The sequence below is a fragment of the Elephantulus edwardii genome, unplaced genomic scaffold, assembly GCF_000299155.1.
Source record: "Elephantulus edwardii isolate Elephantulus edwardi_28Jun2011 unplaced genomic scaffold, EleEdw1.0 scaffold00246, whole genome shotgun sequence".
NCBI lineage: Eukaryota > Metazoa > Chordata > Mammalia > Macroscelidea > Macroscelididae > Elephantulus > Elephantulus edwardii.
The window spans coordinates 3425366-3432865 of NW_006399996.1; the positions used below are offsets into that span (position 1 = coordinate 3425366).

General features: G+C 44.4%; 2 non-coding genes across 2 annotated transcripts; both read right to left on the minus strand.

Moving 5' to 3' along the window:
* Positions 1-1085: 1085 nt before the first annotated feature.
* TRNAW-CCA lies at positions 1086-1157 on the minus strand. The gene has a single exon. It is a non-coding gene; the product is annotated as a tRNA-Trp (tRNA).
* A 1512-nt stretch (positions 1158-2669) lies between these two features.
* Positions 2670-2741, minus strand: TRNAP-CGG. The gene has a single exon. It is a non-coding gene; the product is annotated as a tRNA-Pro (tRNA).
* Positions 2742-7500: the final 4759 nt, after the last annotated feature.

Genomic DNA, 7500 nt, shown 5'->3' on the forward strand with positions numbered 1-7500 from the left:
GAGCCACTCCTTGTCCTCGGCTTTGCCTCCTCGAGCTCCGCGGCCCCTCCCACGGCCCCGTCCACGGCCGCGGCCCCGACCCCGCAGACCGCTACCGAAGCCTCCGCGGAAACCGCCGCGGGCTCCCATCCCAGGGCCTCCAGGCCCTCCCGCTGCACCGGCGTCATCCGCCATTTGGTGTTTTGGTACCAGCAGCTGGGAAGTCAAAAGAGGAATTTCATTGGGTAAATCTGCTGTCAGGGACCTCTTCAGAGAACTGAAGAGCAATGATGTCAGTCTGGAGAATAAGGTACCTGATCCAGGCCATGGTCTTTATAATTACATGCTATGCATCAGAGAGCTGGACAATGATTAAGGATGATAGAATCGATGCCTTTTAGTTGTGGTACTGGAGAAGAGTATTGACTATACTATAGACAGCTAAGAGAACAAACAGGTCTGTTCTGGAGAGAGTGAAACCAGGTTGCTTCTTGGAGGCAATGATTCTGAAGCTTCATCTCACATACTTTGGGCATGTTGGCAGGAGGGACCAGTCTTTGGAGAGGGACGTCATGCTTGGGAGGATGGAGAGACAATGCAGGAGAGGAAGACCCTGGGTGAGATGGGTTGACTCAGTGACTGGGGTGATTAGGGTAGGTGTGTCGGAGACAAAGAAATTGGTTCAAGATAGAGCAGGGTTCAGAGCTGTTGTGTAGAGAAGCACTTTGAGTCGCAAGCAACTCAATGGCACATTACTGTCAATAACAATCTTAAGATAACCTAAAACAGCTATGTTAATAATTACATTACTATTAGAATTGATTCCTTTAGTAAACAGATGAAAATAAAAGGGACAAATTTTGTATTTAAAAAAATAGTTCATATAACAATTTTGTGTTGCAGGAAGCCACTCCACCACAGAATGCTAATATGCCAGTGGTACCCAGTAGTATATAAGTTATTGCAAATATTGTTCTTAAATGCTTAATTTCAGAATTACGTTTTCTAAAGTAAATAATTGTTTTAAATATATTTCCTAAAGATATACTATTTGCACTAACACTCACACACACTACTACTACTACTACAAAAAAACAAGCTTTGTTTGACCCCGACGTGATTTGAACACGCAACCTTCTGATCTGGAGTCAGACGCGCTACCGTTGCGCCACGAGGCCCCTAAGAGAGCGACTCTTGATGCGTCCGGTGAACTGATGTACCATCATCAACGAAAGGCGGAGCTTAAGCCCTAGGGCTCCGCCTTTTCGGTTTCGAGTCATTTTCTCCGAAGATAATGAGACGCCTGCACATTTGATTTTTTTTTTTTTTAAATCTCATTGTATTTTCAGTGAAGGTTATTTAGTAACACTGCTTACATTCTTAACAATAGCAAGTAGGAATTTAACAATTCCTGGAGGGAAACGATAAAGAGATGTAAATTGCGGTTAGGCACACTTGACTTGAGGCCCAATTTATGATGCATTTATCTTAATCGAGGGAGAGGCAAATTTTATGTGTTTGGGTCTTTTTCTTCCATGTGGATAAGTCATAGTCGCATGTACAGTCAACCATGAGTTCCTCGAGTTCCTCTCTTCTTGACTAACGAAAGTCTTTTAAGTGATTCATTCCGTCGCCCTGCACATTTCTGCTAGTCAAAAAAGTGCGAAAAGTCTCACTTCACTCATTCCTGTACCTGTCAGATCCTATTTGACGGTACACAGACACACACACACTTTTTTTTCCCCCACTTCTTTTTTTATTTATATCTTTTTTAAATTAAATTAATTTATTCATTTTTCATTTCAATGAACATCTACAGAGATTTTAGAATTCCATTCATTGTTGCACCCTTCTCCCCGCCCACCCCACCTCCACCCACACTTTTTTTTTAAATACAAGTTTCATGAAGTAAGGACTAAGTCTTCTAAATCCTTCCTCTATTATTTTTTCTTTTTCCTTCTTTATGAGTGAAATTGAAGATGGGAATTTTGAAAATAAACTGGATTAGAAACAAAGAAAATACATGAAAAAGACAGCAAGGTAACACCTTCACTTCTCCCCGTCGGGGAATCGAGCCCCGGTCTCCCGCGTGATAGGCGGGGATACTCACCACTATAATAACAACGAGAAAGCTTAGAAAATACTCTTGCTTTTAGCTCTTTATCTGCGACATTCACCAAGTGTCGCGTCAGGAATAATGATTCTCGGGGATTCTGACGACGGAAAAACGCTGACTAGAAAATCCGGCATATTCTAAATTATGAGAGAATGCGAATTCCCAGAGGGGCAGAAACGAGTGTGAAGGTCTGAGAAAAACCAACGTCTGAGAAAAACCAACCTTTGTTATAGATTGAGAAGCATCAATCATATAGAAATCAAGAGTTGAAATACCAAGCAGAAAGGCTAGGTGGGAAGGCAGAAAGTGATCATATTTCCCAATTCAAGAGATGCTTTAAAAAAAAAAAAAAAAAAGAGAGAGAGAGAGAGATGCTTTCACTACGCCTCATTTTCTAGTCAGATTTATGTACTGTGAGTTTCTTCCTGTTACACAGATGTTCATTCAGAACAAGATAGTTCAACAGTCAAACTTCTTCCAGTCATTCCGTTCACATTGTTGTTGTCTATAACGCTCTGCTTTCCGAAATGCTGATTGAAACAAACAGCGCGCTTAAATCCCTTAAGAAAAATCTGGGCTCGTCCGGGATTTGAACCCGGGACCTCTCGCACCCGAAGCGAGAATCATACCCCTAGACCAACGAGCCGGCATGCAATGCTCACCGCACACTCCTTTAGAGATCGTACGAAGCTAGCTGAAGTTCAAGATCAAATGTGTGATGAAAGGGTGCACTCGGAGTCTGCGAATTTCCCCCTGTGAGTCCCGACTCTTAACACCATATAATATTTGGCAAGTAGGAGGGAATGGTCACATCCTCACCCCCCAGTCCCAGCCACCTAATGTCACAGCATATGGGAGCCATTGCATTCCCTCGATGCTGTCCTCGGCTCCCTAACGCGCCTCTTACATCCCTAACTGTTGCAAAGTTTTGAAGACAAGCGATAGAATTGCCCCGTTTAGGAGGAAAGCTGAAGGATAATTAACTGGCCCTGAAATCCCGCCACCCCCACCCCTCACCCCCGCCCAGCCTCTCTATCTTACGTGCATGTGTCCATCCTCTTAGAGTGACTCGTTCAGGCAAGCACTTGGCTGGACCCTTGGATGAGTCACCGTCTCTAAACCATGTGACAATGTCCAGGGAAAAGTTCAGAGCAGCAATTCCTTGGACAATGAAGACCCATGAATTGGGTAGGAGGCCAGGTGGAGAAGCTGTGTGTGTGGGTAGGGGCACAATTGGTGCGAGCAGGACCGCCCCGCGTCTATCACACCTGCCAACACTGGTCTCGGAGTTCCTGGTTTACAAGAGGATGCTCTCCTTCTCTCAACTCAGCTCTTCAGTTAACTTCTAGGATGACCCTGGAGACCCTCCTACCTGCCACCTGAGATCTCCCGAAAGGGCTGTAGGCAAGCACCCAGATTGTGGTTCATTATCTGCGGACCCAGTTTTTGAGTCTGTTCAATCTCTGGGCTGCTAGGCTTTTATTATACTCATCGTACTCGAGGGGTGTTAAGAGTTCTGGCAAGGTCTGGTGGGGTCAGTTGCGAGCCCTGTGTCCTGCTTTCTCTCAGCTTAGTGCAAGCTCCGGGGAATCCTCTTAGTGGTTACCGACTCTGACCTGATCGTTGGGACCCTGGGCCAATTTAGTAGCATCCTGAAGTTGCCAAACTATTTTCTCCCCCATTCCAGTTGTGTGTAATTTGTGGGGCTGGGCCCTTCCTAATACCCAAACCATGTAAGCCTTTGAAAGAGGGGGCTCCAGTGAAAGGTTGAGCTGTTTTTTTCTTTCCCTCTCATCTTGACCGGACAGTGAGAGAGGAAAGCAACTGACAGCCCAGCCTAAAACTTTCAGATGCGTGAGGAAGCACCTAGGGCTGATCTTCTAGTGTACCTTCTTTTCTAAGTCTTAATTCCTTCCTTTTGGACAACTCTCTCTCCTTTGAAGTCCTCCAGGCATCTTCCTCTTGTCTGGTCTCTGGCACTTAATGGGCACTAAAGTCAAAGCACAAATCCTTTTCAGAACTTCACAGAAGTCTTGGGACCTCTTCCAAGAAAAAAAAAATTCACACCATATTTAGGTAGTTCATAGATACCCTGGAACAACCAGGGTGTTTCTTAGATGCAGGGATGATGAAACTTCATCTCACATACTCTGGGCATGTTGTCAGAAGAGACCAGTCACTGGGAAAAAGACAGTGAAAAGATGGAGGGGTCAGAGAAAGAGAAGAAGACTCTTAAGGAGAAGAACTGACACGGGGGCTTTAACAATGGCTTGAGTGTTTCAGAGATGATGAGTATGGCAAAGTTCAGGTCTGTTAAAGGATTGCTATGAGTCATAGTCTATTTGATGGCACTTAACAACCAATAGCTCTGGACCGCACTTTTCTAAGAAACCTGGTTGCCTCAGGAATTCTGTGACCTCTTCAATATTGTGTGCATTTTTTTCTAGGAAGAGGTCAAAATACTTCCATCAAATCCTACAAAGGATTTATGCTCTTGTGGAAGCGTTTTGCACTTCAGTAAGTCAAACTTTACAAATGTAACTTTGAGCAGTTAAAATTGGGGGGGGAAAATTGAGTAGTATAAAGGAGAGGAGATATTCTTAGTGAATTTGAGGTTGTAGTATCCTCTAGAAAAGAATCCTGATGTGGTGGGTTTTGTATCTCCCTCTTCTTCAGACTCCACATCCAATTAATTACAGAAACCTATCATTAATAGCACATGCAAGCAAGATTCTGTTGAAAATTATCCAAAAATGATTGTGACATCAACAGAGAACTGCCAGATATGCAGGCTGGGTTTTAAAGAACTCATGATACGAGGGATATTATAGCTAGTATTAGATGGATCTTGCCCAGAGGAATGTCTATTAGTATTTCATTGACTATGCAAAGACATTTGACTGTGTGGATCACAACAAACTGTGGCTAACTCTGAAAACAATGGGAATCTCAGAACACTTTATTGCACTTATATGAAACCTGTACTTGGACCAGGAGGCAGTCCTCAGAATAGAGCAAAGAAACACTGCATTGTTTAAAATCAAGAAGGGTGTACACCAGGGATGCATCCTATTTTCATACCTTTTCAATCTATATGCAGAATAGACCATCTGGGAGGCTGGGCTCTATATGGAGGAATGAGGCATCAGGACTGGAGGAAGACTCATCAACAACTGTGTTATGTAGATGATACAACTTTGCTTTCTGAAACTGAGGCACTTGCTGCAGAAGGTCAAGGACTGCAACCTTCAATATGAATTGAAGCTCAACAACAACAAAACAAAGATCCTCACCACTGGTCTTATTGGCAGTATCATGATAGATGGTGAAGAAATTCAGATTGTTAACAGCTTTAGTTTGCTTGGCTCCACAATCAGCACTCTTGGTACCAGCAGCCAGGAAATCAAAAGAGGAATTGCATTGTGAAAGTTTGCTGTCAGGGACATCTCCAGAGTATTAAAGTGCAATAATGTCAGTCTGGAGACTAAGGTGTGCCTGACCCAGGGCATGGTCTTCGCAATTACATGCTATGCATCAGAAAGCTGGACAAAGACCACGGATGATAGAAGCCTTTGGGCTATGGTGCTGGAGAAGAGTATTGAATATATCATGGACTTCTAAGAGAACAAACAGGTTCGTCCACCCTGAGGGCCAGGAGCGGGTGAGGCCAGGCTGCTCCTTGGAGGAAAAGATTCTGAAGCTCCATCTCACATAAAGTATGTGACATGTTGCAAGGAGGGACCAAGGAGGGACCAGTCCTTGGAAAGGGACATTATGCTTGGGAGGTTGGAGGGACAGTGCAAGAGAGGAAGACACTGGATGAGAGGACTGACTCAGTGACTGGGGTAACAGAGGTAGGTGTGTCAGAGACAGTAAGGTTGGCTGAGGATAGAGCAGGGTTCAGAGCTGTTGTACACAGGGTCACTATGACTCACAGGCAGTCTGACGGTACATAACAATTGTTTCTTTATTCTAAGTATGTCTTTTTTTTAAAATTTTATTGGGAAAAAACAAAATGGGGGTACAAGGAGGTGAGGGTTGGGGGCAGAAGGGTGAGAATGGGCAGGGCTGCAGTTGCAGAGCTGCAGAAATTGGTTGGTGGGGGGAGCAGGTGAAGGAAATGAAAGTGATCCAGTGGGGACTAGATGCTACAGGAAAATGACAAGCATTTTCCAATGGTAGTTAAATCAACTGTCTTATTGATTTGGGAACTGGATGCCGACTCTCTGGCTTCTTCATGCTGAACAGGGACATTGATGTGAAGGGGGAAAGGGAGGACACTTTATCACCTTACTGGTGATCTTGGGTTAAGGCTGCTTGCCTTCTTGTTCTGTTAGAAGATATTTTTCTGTCATTTGCTCCCCTCTGGACTGCAAAGTGTTTTCCCAGGTGGGTCCAGTGGGAATGGCTGGTTGAACCCATAGGCTCCATCCTCCTTTGCTTCTTTAGCTGGCAGTTGTATTTCCTTTTTGTCACTGGCACTGGGTTCAGGGTCAGGTCTGAAGTAAAACTCAGTGGTAAGGAAAGGGAGCAAATCTAGAGAGAACAAACTTGTGAGTTACAAATAGAGGGGTTTTGGGGGTTTTGCTTTCAGGTTTACTGGGGGAGAGGGTGGCAGAAAGTAGCCTAGATAAGATTCTCTGGATACCCTAGGCATTTTTTTTCCTACCCAGGGGTCAGATGGCACCATCTGGGGACTGAGGAGCTCACCCTGAGGGCCATGACAGCTCACCCTGAGGGCCAAGGACAGCCCGCCCCAGGCAGAGGGCCATGACTGCTCGCCCCAAGCCGAGGGCCGAGGACTCTAAATATGTCTTGAATATGCCCCTTACTATTCACCTCTCCTGTAATGACCCAGGTTATGTAATGACCCAAGTGTAACCTGTGACCTTTCTGCAGTCACCCTCTGCCTCACTCACATACTTCTGTGATCTTTTATTTCCTATATAGCGTTTATTAATATACTGCATAATTTTTTAATTTTGTTTATTCATTATGTCTTTCTCTCCCATATAAACCTTAGAAGGAAGATATTTTCTCTTATTTCTGATTTGTATATTCTCTAGGCCTAGAACAAAGCCTGGTATGTTTTTGTTAGCCACGCCCAGTCCAGTACGATTCAAATCGACCCGGTGAATAACACGTCTGAACTCTGTCCTGTCCTCCGTGGTCCTCATCATCTCTGAAATGCTTGAGCCATACTTTCTGCAGTCACTATGTCAATTCATCTCGTATAAGGTAGTTGGTCAATAGAACACTAGGCAAAATTCTTGTTATTAAGACTTAGTTTGCCTCATCCAGAAAACATGATCTAGAAATTGGAATTTCTGATTTCCGTGATTACCCTCCCCTGTAGGCCAACGAGGGGCCATTTAGCTGTGTTCCCACAGCACCCTGCTCCTCTC